The 14,414-nt window shown below is 36.8% G+C and overlaps 1 long non-coding RNA gene across 1 annotated transcript in view; it reads left to right on the forward strand.

Annotated features, from left to right (window-relative positions):
• Positions 1–12,678, forward strand: part of LOC110295860 — a 33,434-nt gene extending 20,756 nt beyond the window's left edge. The window contains exons 2-3 of the long non-coding RNA XR_002378118.1: positions 5,062–5,272; positions 12,080–12,678. This is a non-coding gene — a long non-coding RNA (uncharacterized LOC110295860). The remainder of the gene's footprint in view (positions 1–5,061; positions 5,273–12,079) is intronic.
• Positions 12,679–14,414: the final 1,736 nt, after the last annotated feature.

Genomic DNA, 14,414 nt, shown 5'->3' on the forward strand with positions numbered 1-14,414 from the left:
TGTGTGTGTGTGTGTCAGGGGTGGGGTGGGGTCAGACCAGCTCCTGTATGCTGCTGGTTGGTTGCTTAGTGTCTAAAAGATCTCAGGGGTCCTGATTAGTTGAGACTGATGCTCTTCCTATGGGATCTCCCTCCTCCTCAGTGTCTTCCAGCCTTTCCCTAATTCAACCACAGGGGTTCCAACTTCAGTCTGGGGGTTGGTTGGATACTGACTGAGACAGTATCTGCATCTGTCTCAGTCAGCTGTTTGTTGGGCCTCTCAGAGAACAGCCATGCTAGGCTCCTATTTGTAAGCACACCACAGCATCAGAAACAGTGTCAGACCTCGGAGCCTCTCCTTGAGATGGATCCCAAGTTGGGTCTGTCACTAGACCACCATTCCCTCAATGTTTTCTCCATTTTTGTCCTTGAAGTTCTTTTGGACAGAAACTATTCTGGGTGAGAATTTTTTACTGTGGGATGGCAACTCCATCCCTCCACTTGATGCCCTGTACGGTAGAAGAACTAAGGGAGAATGGAACTGTCTGTGGGCATTTGTTTGGCCATACATGTGCCATTTCTTGGACCATTACCTACAGTAAGTATCATTGCCACTCTGTCCCCTGCAGACCTACAGGTGTCATTATGGGATTATGTGAATAACTAAGGAGAGTATTGGACACTCCAGGTTCTCAGAAAGTCTAGACTCTTTAAAGTTAGCAGGGATTTCAACATTACATTAATGTTACTATTACCATTTTTTCCACTATTTATGGAAAAAGTTCCCATGCCGAAATACATTCTGTGTCTTCTTCCAAGTCTGCAATTTGAAAGACTGGAACTGAAATTCTTCATTTGTTCTTGACATACTAAACATGCCTTCTACTTCAACTCTTTCTTGTTTTTATTATAACACATATATATTCCTCTCATCAAATAATATAAAGGGAATGTCTAGGAGAAAGCATATAACTAAAATAATGAAACCCAGCTATTGGAAAATAGGAGCACATGCAAATATCTTCAAATCTATAAATGACAAATGATTTTAGCGTTAAAGTCAGTTAGTTTATTATACTTTTGTTTATGTTTCATTAATTTATTCTTAAAAAATTTTGTTCTACTAGCCTTCATTTTGTTTATATATTTGTTACTTTGTTTTAAAAAAAATCTCTCATGGGTGATTTTTATCTGCTTCTGTCTGTTATCTACATGCCATCTACATGACAGACCCCACGATCTTGTCTTTTAAAAGAAACTATACATCTCTTAGATCCTATGGTGTCTTTGCTTCTCCTTGAAGTTGTTTCAGTTTTTGTTATTTTATATTTTGAAGCCATTTTTTAAAAAGAATAAGACTTGTATTAGTGCCCTCTCCTGGAAATGGAATCTTTTATCATTATTTACTGATTGATTTTACCTCTAACAATGTCTGTTCCCCTAAAATTCACTTTAGAGTTAATAACATAAATGGCTAACTAACTTTTGGTTGCCAAAATTACATATTTTAATTCATCGTAATATTTTAGTTATTTAATTTTAAAATAAACTTTTTTTTTTTTTTTTTTNGGGGGGGGGGTTTTCGAGACAGGGTTTCTCTGTGTAGCCCTGGCTGTCCTGGAACTCACTTTGTAAACCAGGCTGGCCTTGAAACTCAGAAATCCACCTGCCTCTGCCTCCCAAGTGCTGGGATTAAAGGCGTGCGCCACCACGCCCGGCCTAAAATAAACTTTTTATGTTTATTGTAACTGATAAATTTAAAATTAGTTTTACTGTATTCTACTCTTTAAGAATAGTCTTTGTACTTGGTCTTTATTCTACCTGCTATTTTTGTTCTTTGATTGAAAATTTTGACATAGTATTTATTTAGTGTTTGCACACTAATTCATGGTCTCTATAGATGCCATAAATCTCACTCTGTTAGAACTGATTAACAACCTCCACTCTAATGCACCAGCTACCAGTGCATTTCTCCTCTTTACTCTAACATCTTCGGATGGAACTAATATTACCTACTAAACATTCTGTTCTGTTTACCTTTTAGCATGTTTTTTGTATTTGTGTGTGTGTATGTGTGTGTTAAATTCTCAATATTTACTCACTTCTACTTTACATTTCTTTTATTCTTTTTCTTCATTTGTAAATATTTATTTTTTACTTGTCACAGATAGCTTATATCAATAGTTATTTGAATTTTTATTTTTGTGGTTCTTCTATTTTTTTAACATTTTTCTAAGTCATTGTGAAAATGTCTTGCTCTTTGCTAATAGTCTTCACCTTGCATTTATTTCTATAAAAATTTACAAATTTTCTATTTCGCATGTGACAGTTCGGTTGTATTCAGAGTTGGCTAGTCACATTCCTTCAGAAGTCCTCCAAAAGATAATTGGTGACAAATTGTTTTGGTACATTCTTTATAATGCAAAGCTATTGTATAAAAAATGTTGTTGTTTCTGAATTTTCACTCATTCCAGATGTCTTGATGTACATCAACCTATAGCAACTGTTAATTTATTTATGAGTTTGAAACAGTGGATGATATAACTAATATAAATTAAGAATCTAATTGTATGTCGTTTGAAATCAGAAATTATAATGGTTTCTACTTAACATTCTCCTGAGATTTAAATGTAGCAAGTAAATATTTTACCTGTAATCTTTTTCTAATTATCTTTACTTCATTTATATACTCTATCTCTTCTGTTACACTCTATTTAGTATGGTGTTTTTAGGTGTGGTTCATATTCATATGTATATATGAGGAGGTGGGTGGTCGTGCATGTGGGGCTCGGCACTCAGCCCCATGTGCTTTTCTTCAAGAGTCATGGTTCTTTGTAGAGACCTAATTTCTCACTAGGGCATGAGGCTTGCCAATTAGGTCAGGTTATCTGGTCTGTGATACTTAGGGATATGACTGTTTCTGCATCCCCATCACTGAAATTGCAAGTGTGGCTTTTTATAGGGATTCCAAGGATTAAATTCAGACACTCATACTTAATACAGCAAACACTTTACAAACTGACCTATCCCTCTTAGACTCTGTTTTCAATTTTCACACATGCCTTTAATTGTCTAGCACAGCAACAGCTATATTATATATATATAATCAAAGTCTGCCTTCCTACCTTCCTACCTTCCTCATTCTTTACATTTTGTCTTTTTCGTTTGAATCATCCAAATACAACCCTAGGCCACTGTTGATTAGTGTGCCCTCTATAGCATTCACAGGCTTTAGTCTCAGTACTACTTCTAAGAATTTTGTTTTTCTACTGAAAAATGCAGGTTGGCTTGATGGCGCATGACATTGCCCCCTTATCCTTAAAACTCTGGTACTTGTATTTGGTCTTCTCACTAACAAATGCAACCTTAAAAGTATGTTATACTCTTCTATCATTTAAATCAAAGACCTGTGGCATTCAAGTTAAGTATAATTCCAGGACTGTTTTCATAATGATGCTTCAGAGGCACATGGCCATATTTGCTCATTTATGCACTTTCATGGCTGATTTATGCTCCTAAAGCACCGTTAAGAAGTTGTTATGGAGATCACTCAACCCGTGGGGAGAAAATTATTTACTTCCCACATTTTACAGAAGAATTTGTTTAATTCCTTGATCGAAATTCTCAGCAACTAGGATCATTGAATATGATCTCAAGTTTAATAAAGAGGCAATATACTAAGGAACCTAGAACTGCATTTACTTAATGTATGTGAACATTCAATAAAAACTTTGAATATCACTGCAGCAAATTGTAACTCCTTTGATGGCCTCACTATGGATTTGAGAAGCAGATTCATCATAGGAATATACTTAATAAATGCCTTTCATGGTGAGGAGGAGGATGGTGATAGTGATATCTTGAATTCCCATAATTTTCTAATCCGTGACAGAAATAAGAACAGATACCATTTTAGAGAGCTAAATGTACTTGTCAAGTCATTTTGGAACGTGGTAAATCACCTTAATTGGGTACGTTTTGCCTCTAGGAATCTTAACTGCTTATGTTCTCTGACACTCTTCCTGATAAAACTCATTGCCATAGATTAAAGCTGGGAATGTTACTCACTTTCTATCATGATAGATTTATTAGAAGGGAATATATATACTATTTGTACAGTTGGCAGGGTTCTTTCACACCTTTAAGTAGAAACAATACAATATTCTAGTGCTAGCTCTTCAATACGTATTTTAAGAGTGTACATGGCTTTATTGTACTAATTCTCATAAAATAAAACAGATAATATCATCTTAAAATAAAACTATATGCATTCTTTTTAAAATACTCCCAACAGAATATGAAAATGTATACTGCCAAAGTCAAATAAATGCCTGTAGTATTAGTAATGTCGTACAGGGAAAAGAGAAATAGGTCAGAAAATTTTAATTCTATTATTCGGAACACAGCACTTGATGACATAAGCTAGAATGGATGGATGGATGGATGAATGAATGAATAATGTTTGCCAGATAGAAAAAAAAACCTTGCAAGTAAAATGAATTTTTGCAAAATATCTGTAGTAGAGACACCAGATGTAGAGTTTTAGATCTAAAGGGCAGTTGTCATTTGCTGGAACACATGAGTGACATGTCCTAGAGAAAGAAGGGATGTGCAAGATATAACAGCAGCTAGAGTGGGGAGCCTGGACATCAGGTTCTCTGCGGAGCAGCCTTGTTCATGGCTAGTCATGATCTTTGAAAAATGTTTGTGAACAGTTTGACAGGGCAGTATGTGAAAGGGGAGAGGTAACTGGAATTCCTGGCTGCCATTCAATCGTCTAAGTGAAAGCTGTGCAGGGACAAAACACCAAGCTGTAATCTTTCTGGAAACCAGGCAGTAGTGTTGAGCAAGTAGAAGTAGTGATTCACCAACATGGAAGTGGGCAGCATAGTGCTCCATACATCTAATTGGTGTTCTTATGACAAACATGCATGCAAGGCAGAAGCATGCAGAATGCTGGTGAATATGTTATAAAACCTTGTAATGTACAGTGCTTTATCACATGCTTACTTTACTGTATTTTCTTTTATTGGGGTGGCTTTTCCTAAATAAAGGGTATTTACTAAATTAGTTCCACACATAGGCAGAAGAAAGACCTAAAAGGGAAAGAACTGCATTGGAAAGTATTCTGATGTAACAAGGGGGATTCTGCTTTAAGCAGATTTTGGAAACCCAGAGATCACTAGGCATGTACTTTGAATGCATATGCCATGTCCCAACATAAATAGATTTTTCAACATTAACAGAAGTATCTCAGAAGAACCACTTTGCAAAATATGAAATGCAAGCTCAAGGTGAGTATTGTGAAGTATGTTCATTGTTAAGAATGCTGTTTGCAAGTGGAATTATAGAAAACAAACAATTTTTCTGGGCATCTCTATAATAGGCCTGGGCCTGAGTGCTATAGACAGAATGGAGCAGCTTTTCTTAAGGATCATTATTTTAAGATGTGCATTTTAGACCCCAACTCACCTGTGTCTGTTGACAAACTTTTCTACAAGTGCTTTTGACATTTCCACCCAAAGTGGTAATAAATGTCTGAAATACAATACCTTGCCTCTTTCTGTTTGTGATTTAGCACTCTTATAACCTATCTTACTATAGAAATTATTATTTTCATAAACAGCATAAGACTATAGATAAGTATTTGCAAGGAGGGGTTAGTAGATGACATCAAAGTGATTCCACCCAGAGTATCTGTGAAAGTCTGGCAAGCTGCATGTGAAGGGGACTCTCAGTAGTGCTGACGATACTACCACAGCAGATTAGTTTAAAAGAAAACACATATGGTTCCATTTTGTGCCTTTTGCTCAGTAAATGTGTGTAGAGGCACGAGCTTGCAACCTGCTGGGTGGATCCTATTTTATCCATATGTGAGTCACAGAGTTAAGGAAACAGCTAAAATGTTATTCAGTTACTTTAAAAAATTCCAGATGAAAAACATGAGCAAAATCACGGATTTTTCTATTTCTTATACCTGTTGTGGCACAGAAAATGACTTTACTTCCTCTTCAATAAACTGCTTATTGGCGATCTTGAGCCCAGATCCCTGTGATCTTTGATCCTTTTTAAGACCTGTGCTCTCCCACAGACGTTTCTAAATTAGGAAGAACATTTTGTATGAAGAAAAAGACAATGACATCAATTATATTTTCAGGCTCTACAGTCTCCCCATCATCACATATCATTTCTTTCTATGTTTAAAACAGGTAGCCCATTTTGACTGTTCACTATAGCCACTGTCCCTCCTAGACTTGTTAACAATCTTGTCTACTGTCACTGTCTCTCTTTCCTTTCTATTCAAATTATCCTTCTGACATTCTTTAGTCTGGCTTCCTCTTAAATGGTTTTGAAAAAATAACTTCAAAGAAGAAGCTCAGTGGGTAAGACACATGCTGCTCAGGCATGAGTAATTGCATCAGATTCTCCAGAACCTACGTACAATGTGGACAGGCCAATGTACTCATCTGTAAACCCCACTTAATTTGAGGTGGAAAGTGGGAGGGAGCAAGAGCATCCCTGGAGGCTTGGAGACCAAGTAACCTGCTAGCTAATTAAAAAAAAAAATAGCCTTAAATAAGATATACTGTGATGTGTGCATAGCAGCATCACTATGCACACACACACACACACACACAGAGAGACACACAAACACAAATACACACACACACAAAGAGAGAGAGAGAACGGAGAGAGACATGCACATACATACACAAACCCTCTAACTTTGGTCTAATCATTGATGACTTTTGCTCTCTCTCTCTCTCTCTCTCTCTCTCTCTCTCTCTCTCTCTCTCTCTCTCTCCCTCTCCTCACTAAGATTTTTTATATCAATGTTTTACCTGTAAGTGTGTATATATGCCATGTGAGTGCAGTTCCTGGAGGCCAGAAGAGAGGTGTTCAACCATATGGATCTAAAATTATAGATGGTTGTGTGTCACAGTGTGTGTGCTAAGAATTGATTTTGGTTCCTCTGCAAAAGCAGCAAATGTCTTTAATTGCTGAGCCTCTTCTCAGCTCCCCATGTGTAGATTTCACTCAAAATGGTTTATTATTCCATATATATATGGAATATATATGGAATATATATAATATAATATAAATATATATTAATATTTGTGACATCAAAATTCCTAATATTCATTTCACTTGCAGCATTTTAGATACTCTGTTACTTGCATCTCCACCTTCTATAGAATTATAAAACTTTTAAGAGGCATCTACTTATCCTACAGCTATTTCCAAAGACGCATATGCTTTCAATCTTTATCTAGAGGAACACTGTTTATATCATACTTACCCTAGGCTTTCTGTCAGAGCTACAGAACAATATGGTCCCCTCCATGTCTCAGAAGAAATATTAAATCCAAAAGTGACCCATATATCATGGTCTATCTGCCTATCTACATTCATGGAATAAAATTCTACTTCTGTGTTTCATTCAGAAGCTTTGGGATGTACTTAGACATGCCCTGTCTAAAGAATCCATGCCTTGCTCAGTTTGTCACTTTTGTAGCTATAGAATCCATTTATTTTTCTTCATCCTTGCTCCTTCTGCCCAGTGAGGATGTTTCACCTATTTTAGCTCAGACAAGTCTTTCAATTCCTGCCTATCTTTCTGAACACATGTCATCTCTTGTCATGAATTAGAACTACTGGGGAAAGCACACAGGACTCATTGCCACCAATTTTTGTTGAACTCAATCACCTACAATATTCACAGCTATTTCCCCCAACTGTACATTTTCTTTTTTAAAATTGTAAAAGAATAAATTATTACCTTGTTACATTCATTTGATCTTTATTAATTATATGACAATTAAAATTTTTCATCACAGTTGTGACCTTTCTCATTTACTCTTCTCCTTTGTCCAGTCCCATTTTACAATGTTCACCAACTTCGTTATGTGTAGCTATATGCCATAATAAAATCCCTTGTCACCTTTCTTTGGGGTTGCCTAGTCTTTCTGATTCCTCAAACTTGACAATTTCTCTGCCTTACACACCCATACTTATTCTTCTGGACATGGCTCAAATAACACATGCAGGAGCTTTTTAGTCCTCCAGATAGATTTTCAAACTCAAGAACTAATATTAGTATTGGAGCTCAATGGTCCTTTTCTTCTCTTGTCTCCATTATACACACAGTCCTCTGCCTGAAATGACTTCTTTCTTCCTCTTGCATATTCTTGAGTAATCAATAGAGCCTACTCTGCACCTACAGATGAGGTCAGCAGCCTTTTCTTATATGCTGCCAGGGTAGTTCACATTTCTTCACACTATTCATTAAGTATATTACTGTGTGATTTTCTGTTGTTTCTTCTGTATGTATTCCTATATCACAAATTGACAGAGAAGTGCTACATTTCTTTATTCTATTTTTAACTCAAGTCTAGTACTGTTCTTGGCATATATTAGAAGCTCAGTAAACCAAGAATGAGTAGAATGAACAATAGGGAATTGAATGTCACAGATATTAAGAAAGTATCAAAGCAAGACAGTAAAATCCTAGGTTCCTTCCACTGATGTGATTTTCTACAATCCAGACTTCTGGCAGAGACCTTTTATATTTCTCTGCTTATGCTACCAAAGGTGTATATTAAAAGTGAAGGAACCAGAACATAATCATTTTATTTATTTGTTTTTGTTTTTCCTCATATACTTTAGATGATTGTGGTCATTCTTTTGCAAAGCGAAATATCTCGTGGTGACCATTTAAGTAGTTCCTGATATTGTTCTCCTCTCCTTTGACTCCTAATCCCAAATGTTTAACCTAGCAAGGTCACAAACACCATCAGTCTCCTGGTTCTTGTTTTGATGTTATAATTTCTGGCCTTAGAATTTGCTGCCAAAGAACTAAGTGTCCACATTTCCATTGCTTTCTTGGCTTGGGGACAATTAGCCACTCTTGGTTTACAACAGCCTTAGAATATTTACTCCAAGGGTTTTTATTTTGTTTTGTCTCAGACTAGGCCTTACTATAAGTTCAAGTTGGTTGTCTTCCTCTGACCTCATCAAACGTAACTTATCTCTTTGCAAAATAGTCTTGGAAAACCATTGTACTTGTATAAATAAAAAATTATGAGATTTATGAGATAACTGAAAATTGAGAAATCTTGAAAATAAACATTTATAATCAAGTTGACATGATTTTATAAACTTCCATTATGTTTTAAAACACAACTTTAGTAAACTGATATTCTGTTTTCTATAATAGAATATATGGCATATAAAATCAACCAATTTGTTGTAAAAATGTATTGGTTTTATGGCAGAAGATATTATTATCTTGATAGTAAATATTTGGCTGCTCTTATTGGTGTGGTCTGAGTATACTTTGGGATAATTTTACTGCCATATAAAAGATACCTGCCAATTTGATATAGGACAGGTGGAAATTGACTATTTAGTGTTTTGTGTCTAAGTTTGTAAGCCCAGGTGAAGTCATATAAAGTCTACAAACTAGCAAGGACACATAAAAATGTAGAGTTGAGACTAATAATGATAAATAAGATGATATCATTTGAAGAGGGAAAAAGGATCAAGAATATCAAATCCTACAACTGACCTCAGGAATGAGAGGCTGTTAGAACCACAGAGGGAATCACGTAAGATATATGTTGTTTTTATCAACGAATCATTCAACAGATACTATTGCTCAGGTACAGTTTCTCATGGAAGTTTCTGTGACTCTGAAGTTATATCCACTTTTACTTACAATGTCAAGGGAGCTTTGGCACATTCATTATAAAATTTTTATAAATAATTGAATCCATACTTAGCACAAAATTATTTCTTATACTGTCATATAGTTTTTAATATAACCATATACTATAATCATATAGTATAATAAAGACAGTTGACATATGCCACGGCTCAAAGTCCTTAATTAAACTCAGCATATCACATATCTATTGCTTGCCTCTGCCCCCAATGCATTCAAGACAAGGAATTTGCTTAATAAAAAATATTTCCAGTTAAATATCTACTTCACTATATTGTATTTGACTTGATTTTTATCAGTGGGGCAAATAAATTTCCCCACTGAATTCTTCGAAATCTCCATAAATCTCTATTTTAAAATACACTTAAAGCTTCAGTAGAGTACTTATAACTGCTTTTTATAATAGATATATAAGTATGCACATGGATATGAAAAATACAAACATGTATTTAAAAAATATATATGTACTTGTTTGTATTGAAGTTTAGAAAAAGTCCACTAAAATGTAGCAAATGAAGGTCTTGTACATAATAATTTCATCTAAAGTTAATTATGTTTATAAACTAGAAGCTATTTTTTGAGCTGTTCTCACAAAATTGTCAAGGATATAAAGCTTTGTGTAGAGCTAATGCAAGTATTCATTGTAACTAACAGAATTGGGGCTCTTTCAGGGAAGAAGTGAAAATTTCAAAGGACTTTATATACAACCAAATCCTGAAATAACTGGGGAATGACTTCTGTTCCTATGAATACAGAGCCTGACACTTTGACAAAACCTTCTTTTAGAATAATAAAGTCTCCATAGTGTACGATTAAAAAAAAAAAGAATCATTGCATTGCTATTTCTTCTGGCAGTAGGAAAGTGGAGAGGAATTGAGAGAGTTAATGGAAAATTAATAATAAAAAAGAAAGGGCAAAAGTGATGTCAATAATGTGTTGGATGAGATATCGGGTCATAGACATTTATATAGTCAAGAGAGTAGAAGATGGAGGGAGGGTTGATCACAGTCTATAAATACTGGGCAAGTATCTGTACAGACAAAACGTGATGATTCAGAGCATCAGGATCAGAAGGACAAGAGGCACTGATCTGAAGCTAAAGAAGAGCATATTCAGCCTCACATTATACTAAGAAGTGCTCTGCAGCAGTGAGAGGATGTGGCATTAGAAATAAAAATCAAGGACAATACATAAAGTTTAGAGAAGGGTTGAAAATGATGTATCTTTAGCACAGAGAGTAAATCAGAAATGATGAAGGGAGAATGGAAAACAAGATCAGGTCTGGATGCATTAATAGCTTGCCATCATTCTTTCTATTATGTATAGTTCTCCAGAAAATCTCATTTTAAAATTTACAACAAAATTTGGAAGGCAGTCAAAGTGAGTGGGGAAAAAATGTCAGTACCTGCTGTATATACTTAATTAGTATAACACTTCCTTAGAACACTAGACCTTGACTCTCAGCATCTCAAAGAGAAGCCAAACAAACAACATTCATCAATACTGTCACAGACTCTTCTACTGGACTTAGGCATTTAGCCATCTCAGAAATCAGCAGTGTCGTTACTTTTGATAAGGAAAATGCAAGGAGTGCTGATAGCTGGTGTTGATGACAACTGAGCCACATACACTTTTTATTCAAATAGAGAGTTCCTCAGGTGGCAGGCTTTTGTATATCTCCTCTTATGATGCAGTTTCAGACCATCTTCTTTTTTTAATTTTTCTTATTTTTTATTAGATATTTTCTTCATTTACATTGCAAATGCTATCCCGAAAGTGCCGTATACCCTCCTCTGCCCTGCTCCCCAACCCACCCACTCCCACTTCCTGACCCTGGCATTCCCTTGTACTAGGGCATATGATCTTCAGACCATTTTCTAAATAAATATTTATAATTACTTCATTAAAGAGAATCTGTTTCAAATAGATATCAGAGGTCAATGGAAGGAAGTACCTGGAAGGAAGAGGAGATAGGGAAGGGGAGCAGGGTGGGGATACAGTGGGGAGATCAGGGAAGAGAGAAGAGAGATCAACTGAGGGGGCGAATCTCTAGGGTATGCCAGAGACCTGGGATTGGGAAAAGCTCCAGAGGGTCTATGGGGATGACCCTAGCTGAGATTCCTTGCAGTGGGGGAAATGGATCCTGAAGTGGATACTTCCTGTAGTCAGGCAGGATTCCCAGTAGAAGATAGAGACAGCAATCCACCTATAAAACCTTTGATCCAAAATATGTACTACCCACAAGACATACAGGGTCAAAGATAGAGCAGAGACTGAGGGAATGGCCAACCAATGACTGCTACAAATTGAAACTCACCCCATGGGCAATATCCAGTCCCTGACACTGTGAATGATCCTCTGTTATGCCTGCATGTAGACAGGAACCTAGCATAACTATCCTCTGAGAGCTCCACCCAGCAGACAATGGAAAGAGATGCACAGACTCACACCTAAGCATTACATGGAACTCTGGAGTCTAGTGGAAGAGTTGAGACTAAGATTGACTGACCTGAAGAAGACAGGAACTCCACAGGAAGATCAACAGTGTCAACTAACCTTGACCCTTGGGGGCTCCTAGAGACTGAATCACCAACCACAGAGCAAACATGGACTGGACCTAGGCCCCCTACACATATGCAGCAGATGAACAGCTTGGTTTTCATGCCAGTACCCCAATAACTGGAGCAGGGGTTGTTCCTGAGCCTGTTGGCCTGCCTGCCCGTGGGTCCCAAACCCCTAAATGAACAACGTTGTCTGGCTTCAATGAGAGAGTATGTGCCCATCCTGCAGCAGCAGCAACTTAATGTGTGAGTGGGTTGGGTGTCAGGTATTGGAGGTGACACCCAGAGGGGGGTTTCCCTGTCTCAAAAGAGAAAGGGAAAGTGGAATGGGGGTGGGGAAGACTTGTGGGAGGGGGTACTGGGATGAGAGGAAGGACTAATACTGGGTTGTAAAGTGAATAAATAGATTTCAAATAAAAGAAAGAAAAACTGTTTGTTTGTTTGTTTGTTTGTTTGTTTGCTTTTTCCCCTCTGCCAAGGCTTCTAGCAGCGAATAAAGAAAATCCCTCCTTTAAAAATACCAGTAATTTAGCCAAATTTTAGTCCTCTAATTAAGCAATGAATGAACAATTAATGAATTGTTTATTATCACAGATTTTGGAACTCAAATTTAAAGTTTGTTTGCTTCCTCTATTTTTCCTCTTGAATAGATCTCCTATAGCTTGGGACTTTTAGTGTTCACAGTGGTTTCCGAAGTCAGAGGCAAGCTGCTTTCTTAGCACAAGTTGTGTTAAATCTGAGAGGATAAAGGAGTCACAGTGTCCTGATATTAAACAAGAGCTAGCTGGATATATACTTCACAAATTCACTCTACACAAATAATAGATGAAACAATAAAAACATAAAGAAATCCCTAGATATCTCTGGGTAGTGGGTAGTCCATAGATTAAAGAATGTGGGAAAGTTCCAATTGAAATGAATTTGGTGCAGTCTGGGAGACAGCCTTGGCTTGTCATCATTTCCCCCATATCCCCATGACACTCCTTTGCAGAGATCACTGCTTCATGGAGAAGAACCTGGAGACTGGTTTCAGAGACAGCTATATCAACTGGGAGGCTTAATAAGCAAGGCATGGCTAGGATCCCAGCGCCTTCTTACTGCCAAGGCTGTGCTAAATGGCTGAGCACAAGTACAAGTGAAACCAACAGGAAAGATGTCTTCAGGAAAAGGAGAGTGCTTCTGAATGCTTCCATGTAAACATCACCCATTGAAGAAAAGATAGATTTGCAGGAAGGAATAAAATTGAGAAGGTAGAGATCATAGAGCCAATAGTAAGAAGAATATAAGTTTCATAATCTGAAATTTGAATGGCACAGTTGTCTGGTAACTGTAAAGAGATGTTGGGCAAGGAAGTTGAAAACTCTGAATTAAGTGAAAAAAGACTGTTTCCATAAGTGACCTTTAAAGTTTAATAGATATTCTTCATATGCCTTAGGAATTACACTAATAGAAAGCATCTCAACTCTTACACACTGAGATAGAAAGAATCATTACAGCTGACTTGTTTTGGCTTTGTTTGGACATAAGAGTTTCTCTGTAGCCCTGGCTATCCTGGAAGTCACTCTATAGACCAGGGTGGGCTCAAATCTCTGATATTTGTCCCACCTCTGCCTCTTGTGTGCTAGGACTAAAGGCACACACCACCTACTCCCTGCTTCCAGTTGTCTTTTATGCTAACATCATTGAAGCAAAAATTCATCAACTTAAATATAATTGATCATTTGTGCAAGGTTTTACTGAAACCCATGACTAGATCAGGATGAACACAAGTGATTATTGAAGGTCACTGTCAAGATAATGCCAAAACATATAAGAAGGATAAGACAATAAATGTGTGTGTGTGTGTGAATATACACACACATGTTACACACACACACAGCTCTGTGACTTGTCATACTTTTTTCTTCCATAGACACTATCATTTCTATAGTTGCCAAAATAGCAAAATTTCAAAATATAATTTTTACTCTTTTAAAACTCTTTGCTCCTCTCCTCTCCCTCCTCTACCTTTCTCACTCTGTCTCTGATTTCTTTGTCCTTCTGTCTGTCTCTCTCTGTCTCTATCTTATCTCTGAATCTCTCTCTCTCTCTCTCTCTCTCTCTCTCTCTCTCTCTCTCTCTCACACACACACACACACACACACACACACA

Source organism: Mus caroli, chromosome 6 (assembly GCF_900094665.2).
Source record: "Mus caroli chromosome 6, CAROLI_EIJ_v1.1, whole genome shotgun sequence".
NCBI lineage: Eukaryota > Metazoa > Chordata > Mammalia > Rodentia > Muridae > Mus > Mus caroli.